This window comes from Lactuca virosa, chromosome 9 (genome assembly GCF_052849685.1).
Source record: "Lactuca virosa cultivar CGN04683 chromosome 9, Lactuca_virosa_CGN04683_v6, whole genome shotgun sequence".
Lineage (NCBI taxonomy): Eukaryota > Viridiplantae > Streptophyta > Magnoliopsida > Asterales > Asteraceae > Lactuca > Lactuca virosa.
Genome location: NC_136434.1, coordinates 294,415,480 through 294,429,404, shown reverse-complemented (window position 1 = coordinate 294,429,404; position 13,925 = coordinate 294,415,480). Strand labels below are relative to the sequence as shown.

Sequence of the window (13,925 nt, the reverse complement as noted above, 5' to 3'; positions counted from 1 at the left end):
AGGTTCACCACTTGTAGGTGTTAACTATCATACTCTTCAGGGAAAAGTAAAGTTCTTTGTTTGGGTACTCTAACCCCCTTAGGGTTGCCTTATTGACACATATTGTTCCGGATTTACTCAAGCGATATTGTCTACTAACAAAGATCCTTTAGGGTAGATCTCTTGAGATTAGTATTTAGGGATCAGAGAGTAAGAATAACGGGAATGTGTAATCGGAATTATTTTTTTATTGAGAAAAACTATAATTATAGTATTGTGGGTTGAAATCTCTATGCGCTTACCAGACTCCCAAACCTGACCCACTTAGTTTCTTTGTATCATAGATAGTGGTACGAAGGTACATGAACACCCGTTGCCAAGTATTTCTATTTCTACCCATAATATTTTAATTTATTTTCATTTAAGCCCCTTACGCTAGGCGTACAAGGTTTGTACGTCGGGCTTAAGTCAACATTAGAGTCGTGGATGAGGGGGAGTACGATGGTCGTACACGTGAGTATATTGGGTGTACTCGTGCAGTCCTTAAACCCTAAATTTTTAGGGTTGTGTCCCCTATTTAAACATCTTAATCCCCCTTGGACCTTCTTATGACTGGCCTCTATTTTCTCTAAATCCTAAATCGAAACCCTAGCCATTAAGAGTGAGATTTGAAGCTTTTGGAGTGATTTTGTGTGTTCTTGGTAGAAAAGGAAGATCATTCAAGAAGTGGTGGTGCATTCACGCTATTGGATCCAGAATCTACATCTCTTTATTCATCTTTTGAAGGTTTAAAGTTCATATCTTGGAGCTTGTTTTACTAGATGTTGTTAAGCTTAGGTTTATGTTTCTTTTTGTCCCAAAATCTTGATCGAGTATGGACTCCAGAGATTTTGAACTGTCCTTTTAGATGTTTTAGGGTGCATAGTGTCATAAAAATGAAAGCTTGGTTCTTTCCTTTCTTCCATGCATGTTGAATACTACAGAGATTTTGAACTGACCTTTTAGATGTTTTAGTGTGCATAGTGTCATAAAAATGATGCTTTTGAACTGTCCTTTTAAATGGGGAGGTTTGATTGGTCTATATTTACAGCACAATAAATTGTACTAAATATATTGAATTGATGTATTAATAAAAAGTAGTTTTTTTGTCATGTGTCACCTTATCAAGCCTCCTAATTAATATCATGTCACTTGTCAACCTATTGATTATGTATTTTAAATTTTCCACTCTAATTACATTAAATTAATAACATTAGAATAAAAAATTAAATTAAATTAATACATATCATAAGGTGATATAATTTCACGTATTTTTTTGAATCAACGATTATAATTTTATATAACTAAAAAATATCTCTTAATTAATATTTTATTTAAAATAATTGATTAATGATTTTAAGTTGTTACTATGAAAGTTGAACTAGTTTTATAACTGTGGTTCGCATGGGTTATAAACTAGTATGTTTTGTAAATACATCTATTAGTTTAATTTGTGTAGTCATGAATGAAGAGCCATAAAGTCGTGTAATCCCTTAGTGGGCATTTATCTTCTAATTCCTTTTAACTGTTAGAGATTTGTGTTATCCTTTTCTTCAGCAAGTGTGATTGAACTTTTGGGGATTAAAAAAAAATTAATTCTATTGTTGAGTTACAAGAACAATCATGTATATACCATTTTAAAGCTTATTTTACCTTAATGTCATAATTTAATATTGTGTTCTATACATGTGTGCATTTTTTGCTATGTTTGTAGATCATATAAGTTTTTATTTCGCATTCATGGTGAAACGATGTTTTAATCATCACATCAATATATACACATTTTAAAAAATTTCAAATATGGTCTTTGAAATATCACGATCATGTACAAATTCATATGAGGTATCAGGTTGTTAAGATTTCTGTTATGAAATTTTAGGATGAGATTATCAAGACTAAATTGATTGCATTGGCATTCTAATTAATATATATATATATATATATATATATATATATATATATATATATATATATATATATATATATGCTTATTTTAAGATTATTGAGTTGATTACCCATGTATGAGGTAACATATGATTGATGGGCATGTGACCTTATTAGCGGTTCATGTCCCCATTAAGTGAACCATCCTTTCTCGACTATCACTTACACATGTATATCTCATCAACTTTATGAGAGTCTTAAGTTGATTATGGTTCATGTCCCCACTAAGTGAACCTTCCTTTCTCTACAATACATGTATATTTATGTATTTTATTTATATACAATGTTCATATATTCTGATGCTTACTTACAAAGTCTTTGTAATGCTTTTAATTATGAATGTTATTATGATTATTTAAATAAGGTTTTCTTATAAATTCTAGTTCTTACGATATACGGAGTCGAGCCCCTATATATCTTAATGTGCTTGTAGAGCCTAATATTATAGGTTGACATGTATATCAGGTTGCATCTATAAGCATGTTTGTTCTAGGTGGGAGATTGGAGATAACTTGAAACTCTCGAGCTAGTTGTACTTGGGAATTAGCTTGAAATTTAGAGCATCTACCAACCATAATTTAATGAAAAGAGTTGAATGAGGTGGAATACCTAGTTGTCGTTCAATGGATTAAACCTAACAATATTTGGATGTCATGTTGGCATTCAATGGATAGGAAGTCCAATGACTATTAAACTCTTCAATGAGAAATTAAGGAAACATTTTTAATCTTATAATAAATATTCATTGAAGTTTGGTAGAGTTAAATGCATTGTAATAAAAAAAATGATAAGAGTTTTATGAAAGGTAGAATAATGGTGTAAGAATCCATTAAAATTCATAGAGTTCAAATGCATTATTGATGCCCTTACTTTTTAGTATTTATGTCGCTTTTTTTAGAATTCTGGAGTCTTCCTTGTTAGATTCTATTTACATTCACTAGGTCTTTAAATATTTTTTTAACTGGTACTTTTTTATTATCATATATGAGGTTCTAACTTGTAAAAATACATTACTATTTACATTGGCTATATGAGGAGGATTAAATTTCAGGAAGGAAGTTTTGTCCAACAATATTCTTTTTATATAAGGTTCCCTATAATTTTTTTCCAAATCTAACCATAATTAGTGATTCCGAGATTGGTTTTCATCATGGTCATGAAGGCACAATCCTAGGCCTACTCGAGTTAATGAAGTGTTCTTGAAGCTACCAAATTGTACCACATAATAATGTAACATAAACACATAATATAATACTAGCATATTACGTATCCTTGACAACTAGCCTTCCGTAGTTACCATGTCATTGACTAGTTATCAATTAAGTCATTTGCTGGTCATTCACACATTATCCTGGTGATTGGCCTTCCCCAGTTACCCTACCAACATAACCCTAGTAGTATCATACGATCCACAAGCGAGATTGTACCACTCTAGCATACCCATACACCAAGTGCTCTAAACTACAAACCATAACATGAACTTATCCTAGATAACTAACATACTTGTACTCTAACAGTACACCTGTCCTACCATGCAGAGGATATACAATGGAGTATGTCGTATAGTAAGAAACTCACCTGGTCGGAAGAACCGGAAAAACACTGCAACATTATAACTCCTTGCACTGCTCAATCCCATGAACCGACTAATCACCAAAGAGATGAATCCTCAATCAACAACCCAAATCCTCCAAGTTTGACTCCAAGTCAAACTGTTCAAAAGTTAAAGGTCAACGATCAACAAAATTCAACGGTCAACCAAGTCAACTGTCACCACGACGTGGAGACCTCTGTCCACGTCGTGGGCATGTACAGACAAAATAGTAACGAAATTAGGCCTCGCCGCGTCGTGAGCCCTCCTTGGCCACGTCATGGGAACTGGGAGTTTTCTCCAAAACTTCATTAAGAACGTAATCCAATAAGATCAATGCTCAAAACTTCTGATCTACTCTTTACAATGACTTAATGGATAAAGTTTCCAATTTTATCCATTAGGATCTCACCACAAGACAAGATCCCAGATCCTTAGTCCATAATAGCATGAAACCTTTCCAAAACATGCATGGCTTCAAGAACAAGATCAAGATGTAAACTTTCCCAGTTCAACAAGATTATGAGGTGATATAATAAGGTCAAGAGGTGTTGGAGTTCACTCAACTCCAAAGCACAAGCTCACAATGACCAAAAGGGACATAAATGATTACACTACAAGATCTAGCAAATTAAAGGTCAAGATGGAAGCTTTTTACTCACAATGGTCCAGAAATAAAGTTCCTTTGTTAGATCCACACTTCAGATCTTCACCAAAACACTTTGCAAGAAACTTGGTCTTCAAGCTCCACACCAAATTATGAGAAATGAGTCTTCAAATGGCCAAGAACACTCAAAGGGGGCTAAGATTTTCGAAATGAAGGTTGGAGGTTGAAAAGGATTCCGTAACTTTAAATTAAGGTGCTTAATTATGGGAGAAACCCTAAAAGTTCATGGGCTTGGGCTACAACAGATGTCACGTTGTAGCCATACCCTTGTCACGGAGTGGCACTCAAGATAATGCACATTTTTCAGAAGCATGCCACATCGTGGCACTCCATGCGCCACACTGTGGCATATGGTTTTTCCTCCAAAAAATCATGCATTTGATTCCTCTATGTCATCCACTGAACCATTCTGGGAAACGGGTGTTACATTACGTTAGATTATGGGTCAGAATATCAATCGATAATTTGTATAAATTCAATGATCACGTATAAAATATTTTATTTTAACCATATTATCTAGCGTACCATAGAACCAATTTAGGATAATCAAGAAAAATGCAATCTAGATATCAAGCAAAATCTATGATTCAAACACAAAATACTTGCTTTGTCTTTTATGTTTCATTGAGACGTAAACTTTTCCTTATAAAGATAAGAGAAGAAAATGATATCTATTGGGACATAAACTTTTCCTTATAAAGATAACAGAATAAAATTATATTTGCAATAACCAAATTTTATACTTATAAAGACACTAGATAGTTAAATTCGGTTATTTTTTGTGGGACGTTGTGTTTGTCCCAATAAACACAACAATTGGGTTTTAGCGGGAGAATTTAACAAACATATATATGTATCCTATATGCATCTTGTTTCGGGTTTTGGCAAGATTGCCACCAGGGGGCTCTGCTCTTTGGACCCAACCAGATGTGCTACCCTGGACCCCATGTTCCGGAAGTCATTTTAGTTTATCCGAACGTGCACTCCGCACCTCCATGCTCGCATTATAGCTAAAGTTGAACTCTGCTTATCTCAAGTCAATCTCGATCATACTAAATGACTTCATAACACTTAAATCACCAACAATGTATATGCTGAAATCAACAAGCAATCAAGCATGTTTTCATGTATTGTTCCTTCACTAGATCACTTTGAATCAATGTTTGGTGGAACATCAATTGTACTTCTTTATCCGATATTCGTCGTTTTCGAGGATGGTAGTCCCGGTGAAATCTTAGTCATTTTTGTAAACAATGTTTCGTTGTATTAGGTGCAAACTATGTTTTGTTTTATCATGATGGTTCACTAAAAAACTTTGAAGCACATCTCTTCTTGATGATGTCAAGCTTCTTTCGTCTGTATGGATTTCAAATAGATGTCAATGGTTATCGACTAGTATAATTGGCTTTTGGAGCCCTCTTGTTTAGAATCTTTTTTTAGCCTTTAGCAAGTCTTTAATTAATTTATTTGTCATTCAAAAAAAGAGTTCAGTTCCCTAAGTGTAATTAACACCCCTTAAATTTCTTACTTAAATAGGGGCGGTTCCACTATGGAGCTATAGTGGCATCGACAACCCCTGTTTCTTCGGACGTAGTGTACAAATTTTTGTATTTTTCGTTTTTTCTACTGTTGTGTCACTAAGTATGAAAAAAGGTGTCTTTTGCAACACATACTATATGTGAAACTTTTCTTTTTCTTCTACAGGAGGGGTTAGTTGCACCACCATAGATGCAAAAAATTAGTCAAACTCTATTATTAAGTAGTGTAGCTATGTTTATAGCGTATACAATATTTTTGTAATTTACTCACGTATTTGTGTTTTTTAACTTTCAGAGCAATATTTTCAAGATTGACTTCAGAGTCAACTTCTCATAATACTTATGATCACTCCTAAGAAAAATCAAAAATATAATTATGCTTTACCTTTACATTAGCAAAATAAGAAAATATTTTATTACAATGAATCGCTTGTTGCCGCATTCATACAATTAAAATTAGTTTCTTTTACTTTTAATAAAGTTAATGGCTGGCTCCATTGTGGACTTGGTTCATAGAGTCCGAGTCCGAGTCCATCATTACAAGTGAATTTGATTTGGGCCTTGTTTCTCTCTTTCCTATTAACTGCTTTCTTGATAAGGAATTACAATGGCAAATTTGTAAAATTGTAGGACTTGGAGAGAAAGTATTATTATTCTGGCTTTCCGGATTAAGTCTTCTTTTCCGTATTAATATAAAGAAAACACTTATATAACACTTGCAAAGTTAAATAACAGCATGTTAAACTTCCAAAGCTTTTAAATTTACTATTAGCCCATGGAATTGTTTTTTCTTAAAAATGAGTTGGATGCAAGAAATAGCTACGTACTTCTATTGGTTGTTTACTATTGTGTTCTACTTTCATCATGACTTTCTGTGTTAAATAAAGAAAATACACTCATATATAGCTTACGACATTAAACAACAGCTTGTTAAACATCAAAAGTCTTTAGATAAACAACTAGTGAATGGAATAGTTTTTTCTTGAAAAAATGAGTGAAACGCAAGAAATAGCTACCTACTTTGATTGGTTGGTTATTATATTTTTCTACTATCATCATGACTTTCTGTATAACATAAAGAAAATACAATCATATATAGAACAACAATTTGTTAAACATCAAAAGTCTTTAAATTTACAACTAGCAAATCGAATCGTTTTTTCTTGAAAAATATGAGTGAAACGCAAGAAATAGCTATGTATTGTAGTTGGTTGTTTATCATAGTGTTCTACTTTCTTCAATACTTTCTGTATTAAACAAAGAAAATACAATCATATAAAGCTTACTAGATTAAACAAAAGCTTGTTGAACATCAAAAGTCTTTAAATTTTCAAGTAGCAAATCAAATCGTTTTGCTGTTAAAATGAGTTAAAACTTAAAAGCAAGAAATACCTACTTACTTTCATTAATTTGTTTATTACAGTGTTCTACTTAAGTACATTATGACTTTCCGTATTATGTCTTCTTTTTCATTTATTTGTTTATTATAATGTTTTATCCCTTTTACTTTGAAAAAATCACAAGAAAAAGAACCAAAGTAGATGATCAGATCTCACCAGAACTCATCTCATGTAAGCAACCAATACAAGGTTGTGCTTTTATTTACAATTTTCAATTCAGGAAAAGTGTCCACAAAGGTAAACGATTCAAACCAACAAAAATATTGCTTATTAGAAGTCACCATTTAGAATGCTATGCGGATAGAATAATAATTAGTCTTCTGAAACGACCACTAAGATCTCACCTTTATCGAGCATGTGGTAGAAGGATTTGGTCCTTCTGGTCAGGTCCTTATGATACGTGTATTTCCATGCAACACCACAAATGTAACCCAACACCATGCCAATACCTCTTTCCTTGATGATCATTTTTGCAGTCCCAGGTGGAGCTCCAGCCATTTTTGATTTCTTTTGATATAACCAACAATATCTGCACACATACAGTTTACAACAACATCAAGATTTTATCACAAATAACTCAAGAAAAGCTAATCAATTTGTGATTAGATTAAATGACTTGATGTATCTTGAACAATATACATCGAAACAAATATTTTGTTACATCATCATCTACAAATATTATGCAGATTAACTCCAAAACTTGTAAGATAACGCAATGAGGCTAACCCTAAATCATCATGATTCCTACAAGCACAATCTCAGTTGCTTAGATAACAATATAAACTGCTCACCAGATCTGACATAGCAATAACACAGATATTGATGAGAGAGTTGGTCCGAATATGGATTAATTAATCCTACTTTAGAAGTGATAAATGTAATGTTTGATTTGAAAGTTTGCGAAGAAAACTCTCATCAGAATTTCCAGTTCTTTTGCATATTTTTTAGACAATGATGTTATCAGTTTCATGTATTGCTAATTAAATGATTGATACGATACGAAACTTGGATACAAATCCAATACTTATCATTAAACGAAACTATAGATAAATATGGTACGCATATACTAACAAAAAGATTCAAATAACATTATAGGAAATAAGAAATCTTACATGTTAGAACAAGATGCGGGAGGAATGCAAAAGTAGATTAAGGAACCCTAGGTTAATTGAACGAAAAAACAGAAATACAATACGATCAAAATAGATAGAACAAAAAACTAATGATCATAATATGGGTGATCAAATTAACAAGTTGATATGTGCCAAGAATCCTTTCAAGGAGCACCTTTGATGATGACCTGGTAGGGTAACAGAGAGTGTATGTAGGCTTAGATTGACGAAGACGGTTCGTTTAGTTGGCGGGTCTTATGCAAAAACAAAAAGGCAGTTGGAAAATTACTTAAATGGTCCCTTGAACTTTATCAAAACTTCAATTATTATATACATTCATTCACAGTTGGTCCACATATATAAGATAGTGTTGGGCCTGGGCTGGAGCTGGAGGCTGAATGAGAGTATACCTTACAAGTCATTACTATTGGCAACAATCATTTGTCATTAAAATCAATCTTTTTTTTAAAACAACGAAATATATAAATAAAAGGCACCCTGCTTAGCAAAAAAACTAAAGCGGGGGCAAACAAGGTACAATATTTACAAATACAAGAAACTATGTAATAGATAAGGGATTGAAACACCATTGCACCCAATTTGTGACCTCAACCCCACCTGTAGATTTACACCATGTTCAGGATAATTAGATAACATTGTCGGCCATCGTAGTAGGGGAGGAGATATTTGAAAAAAAAAACCTTGTTATTTCTCGCCGTCTGTATACTCCATATAAAATAATAAAATATTAAGATAAAAATTTACCTTTTCCTAGGGCACTTTCCCGGGCATGCAGCGAAGTCTAGGAGATCATATAACCTAGAATATATATATATATATATATATATATATATATATATATATATATATATATATATATATATATATATATATATATATATATATATATACTAGCCATTTACCCGCGTCAAGCGACGGGTACAAATAGTTTTTCAGAAATTAGTTTCTACACTTGTTTACCTTACACATGTAATCTATGCAGTCTAATCTCTCGGCGCTATTAGTTTTATTTCGGTGAATATTTTCGTTTCAGTGATTACAGTTTGCGTGGGGGATTATGTGAACAGTTTATATGCAATATCATGATACCCATGCAATATAATAATTAACGGAATTGCAACATACATAATGGAGGTGCTCAAAATATACGAATCAGAAACATGTATGACCCGTACTCATGTGTTGGCTACCAAACCATTTTCTTGTTTCTTTTAGATTTGAAAAACCGAACCTAGAGAATCTTTTATGTATGTATTTTTAATTATTGTTTTTTTGTTAATCAATTTGATAAAACTAAAAATTGTAAATGGTTTCTTAATCCATTAAGCCAACATTATATTATTTAGACCTACACATTAGTGGTGTTGGATCGGTCTCGATTTGATCGCAAAATGGTCTGATCATAAAACGGTATGGTCCTTTTCAGACCGGTCGTGAAATGTTTTCCTATGTCTGATCTTTTTTCGAGCCGGTCTTGATGTGGTCTGATCTGGTCTTTTTCGGTTCGGTTTTGAGATCATTACGTGTGTTCATTTTGTTTAGATCCAAGTTCTTTTTGTTTTAGCTCAATCATGTCTTTGGATTCTTTTTTTTATATAGTCTCAGGTCAGTCTTGATCCAGTTTTTGGTCGGTCTCAAAAGGTTCATATGTTTCTTGCGATTGAACTTGAAACGGTCCTGCCATTTATTTTTTACCACCAACATTTTTTGTATGGTTTCATTATAGAACAATTTGGTCTTAGTCTTTTTTTAGACCAATCTTTTTGTTCATATTTAATATTAGTCTATTGAAACATTGGTTTTTTATTATAATTATTTTTAAATACTCATTTATCAATTTTTATGTTATATGTCTAGTTATGACTATTTGTTATCATAAAATAGAACTTTAAAAATTATGGAGGAAAGGGATGTTTATAGCTTTACATTTTGTAATTTTAGGTTTTGCCCAACTCTCTTGGGATTATTAGAAATTTTAATTTTTCAATTGTCAAAATAAAAAGGCTCGTTATGCTTTAGGTTATTACTTTAAAAATCTATTATTATTTTTTTCATAGTAAAAACATTGCATAGACCCTATGACCCAAATAATATTTACACACTAGTTAATAGTACAACAAATTCTTTAGGGATTTCAGAATCAGCTATGTATCGGCCGAATAAGTGGTAGAACTTGTGACCTTTTGTGTATTGGAGAAAATAGTTCTTGTTAATAAATAGCATGTCAAAGACCAATATACATTATAAAATTTTCCAATCGTCATAAAATCGACGTACAATTGGTTCCTGATATGATAGGACAATGCTATGATTGGGCAAAAAAAGTTCAAAGTATGATGCCTTAATTAGAAAGAGAGAATCAATAGCATAAAGTTCCAAGGGTAATTTATTAAAATATGAAAAAAAAAAGGTTTTCCCGTATAATTAGATAGGCCAATATTGCCAACCATAAGAGAAAGCTCTAGAGCATAAAAGGGTCATTAACAAATTCACCAACCTTTAGTCTTCCAATGGGAACCTAGATCTAACACCATCATCTTGTGACATCCCTAGTGTAACCAGATTACCATCTTATCTTCTTGTTGCCTAGCCTTTCTTGAAAAAGCTCGGGAATTGATTTTTATTTGATTATGGCTCATGTGTATTAGGGAAAAATAGACCTTTGTTGCATCTGAAAAATCGATAATTAGCAACAGTAACAAAAAAGGACAAAATTGTTAAGAAAATTACACAACTTGACAACCTAACTGTGAACTACAAATGAGATGCTTAATGTCTATATGATCCCATAATTCATATTCAATATCATATGGGGATGCCTATAATGGTCAAATCCAATGTGAAAATAGAAATAAGATTCAAAAAATGGAAATGGGTTCATATTGCATACCCTGGTGGAATCTGAGCATACTCCTCAAGATCATCAACATCCATTTGAATCAAAAGTTCTTATTTCCTTATGTTGTTAGCCCTATAAGACACAATTCACAAAACATAAGTGTCAAGTGCAACTAAAATAATGAACCATTACCAACATCAGCTCATAATAAATCATCAGCCATTAGCAACAACAGTAGCTGGAAGCCAACAACTAAGCCATTAATCTCTCAAACGTTATTAGATTGATCAGTCACATAGAACATGATCAAGTCATCGTCAGATGATGCAATTACTTTTTATCTTATCGTGATTTCATAACTCAAGCCTAAGATTGAACATATAAACACACATGTTCATACATAAAAATACACAGATTCCACAAAAAATGTTAATACTCAATCGTAGTACCCTTTTTTTGTCTATTCCAATCGATAGTACTTTTCATTCATGTTGACCTACAAAAGAAAGTGAAAACCTGATTAAGAGAAAACAAAAAAACCAAATTTGTGGATCTGTGACGTGTGACCAATCACGAGAGAGAGAGAGAGAGAGAGAGAGAGAGAGAGAGAGAGAGAGAGAGACAGGATTACCAAAGGGTCACCAAAGAACCGGGTATTCGAGAGTATTTTAAAAGTAGAAAAATAGAGAGAATTTGAAAAACCATAAAAGGTAAGTAGCAACAAAGATAAACCGTCTCCATCTTCTTGTCCTTTTCACCATTTTTTATAGTGTTTTATTATTTCACTTATTATATAACAAAGATTACAAGGGTTTATAATCAAGGAAAAAAGCAAGATATGTATATTAAATTCTCTATACAAAAGGTGTCAAATTTTAGACCAAAGTTTGTCTAAATGAAGTGATATGGGTAGATGATGGTTTACCTGCAATTAAAGGGATGATGGAGTAGACAAGGTCTTCATGTTAAAGTAAAATCTTCAAAGAAAACACACACAATGGGTTTTTTTATGTATTTTATACAGAGGGAAAGAAAAGAACACAAACCTAGTCTATTTCGTTTAACATTCTTAGAAGAAAACCCAAGATACAGATCACCAATGGAGATTTAGATCTGAATCCCCAAGAAACAGATCGATATGGTCAATCGAAGCAAGCAATAGAGATGACAATAGATCAGTTAAGAAGCCCCATACAAATCCAGTTCTTCTTCATCGTCTCCATGAATCGACTGCTAGGAATACATGCAATCGGTAGAGTAAAAGATTGTTATGGAATATGAGATTAAAAAAGAGTGAGCAACTATAGCCTTAGAAAAACAAACAACATCATCAGATGGTGTGACTGGCAGCTAATTAGGGTTAGAGAGAAGGGGAGATGGTTGAGAGAAGGGGAGCATTTTATAGAGACGAAAGATTTCTAAATTTTAAATAGAAAAGAGCGTGAGAACCAGAAAAACAGGGAGAAAAGATTTGATATATAGGGGAAGCCGTAGAATCAGTTTGTTTAGATAACCATAGATCCGGGATTAAGGGGACTGAGTCGTTGTCGATCAGATAAGATTTTAGCGTATAAATTCATTGTACAAATCTCATAAGGAATTGTACCTCTTAAAATTCAGCATTTAGGGCTAAATGCTTATTAAGGTATATATATATATATATATATATATATATATATATATATATATATATATATATATATATATATATATATATATATATATATATATATGATTTTCAAAGTTAGGAATAATAAACTGGTATGTTTTTTTGTCAACTTTACCTTTTATTCTTTAGACATTTTGACATTTTTGGTCCTTGCAATCAAAATTTTTACATTTTTTTGGAACCCTTTAATATTCAAACTTTGGCCACAAAACTTTAAGGAATTGACAACTTTGGTCTCTTTTCTAAAAACTTGCTAATTCCAACCCCTTTAATTCTTTAGCCATTTGGACACTTTTGGTCCTTACTGTCAAAACTTTTAAATCATGTTTTTTTTGTCAACTTTGCCCCTCATTCTTTAGCCATTTTGGCACTTTTGGTCATTGCAATCAAATATTTTACATTTTTTTTACCCTTTTAATATTCAAAGTTTGACCACAAAACTTTAAGGAATTGAAAACTTTGGTCCCTTTTCTAAAAACTTGCTAATTCCAACCCTTTTAAATCATTAGCCATTTTGACACTTTTGGTCCTTACAGTCAAAACTTTTATATTTTTTCATAAAAAACACAAAAAATGGCCCGGGGAAAAGCTCGGGTTTTTTTCGCTAAAATAGTCAACAACGAGTTAGGAATAGTGAAACTCACGTTTTTTTGACTGTTTTCATCCTTGCACTTTCAGTGTCTGCAATTTTCTTCTTTTTGTATATTTTTTCTATATTGGTCCTCATATTTTACTTTTTTGTTTTTTTCATGCGCTCTATCTATCCGTCTCCAACTGTTTATCCGTATGAAAATAATCCAAAGACAACTAAAATAATCAACAACGACGCCTATTAATCTATAAACAAAAACGACATTCAAATCAGACGCACACGGCCCATGCGGAGCATGGGCAACATATCTAGTTATATATAAGGAAGACCACACCATTTCAATATCCAAACACAAGCCATAGAGGTGTAATTACATTGGAAGAACCGATGATTAACTGATTCTAGACCTAATCTGCATAAGCTGCAATCCAAATATTAAACATTAACACCACGAAGTATTAACATCTCAACAACAAGGATTCTACCGATTCTTGCTCTTCGAATAAAACACAAAACCTTTTTGGGTACCTGTTT

The 13,925-nt window shown here is 32.5% G+C and overlaps 1 long non-coding RNA gene across 1 annotated transcript; it reads right to left on the bottom strand.

The window, feature by feature from the left end:
- Positions 1 to 7,325: 7,325 nt before the first annotated feature.
- On the bottom strand, positions 7,326 to 8,555 carry LOC145135607 (uncharacterized). Its single transcript, XR_013719925.1, has 2 exons — positions 8,271 to 8,555; positions 7,326 to 7,687 (listed from the first exon to the last, which is right to left on the bottom strand). It is a non-coding gene; the product is annotated as an uncharacterized LOC145135607 (long non-coding RNA).
- Between the last annotated feature and the right edge of the window lie 5,370 nt (positions 8,556 to 13,925).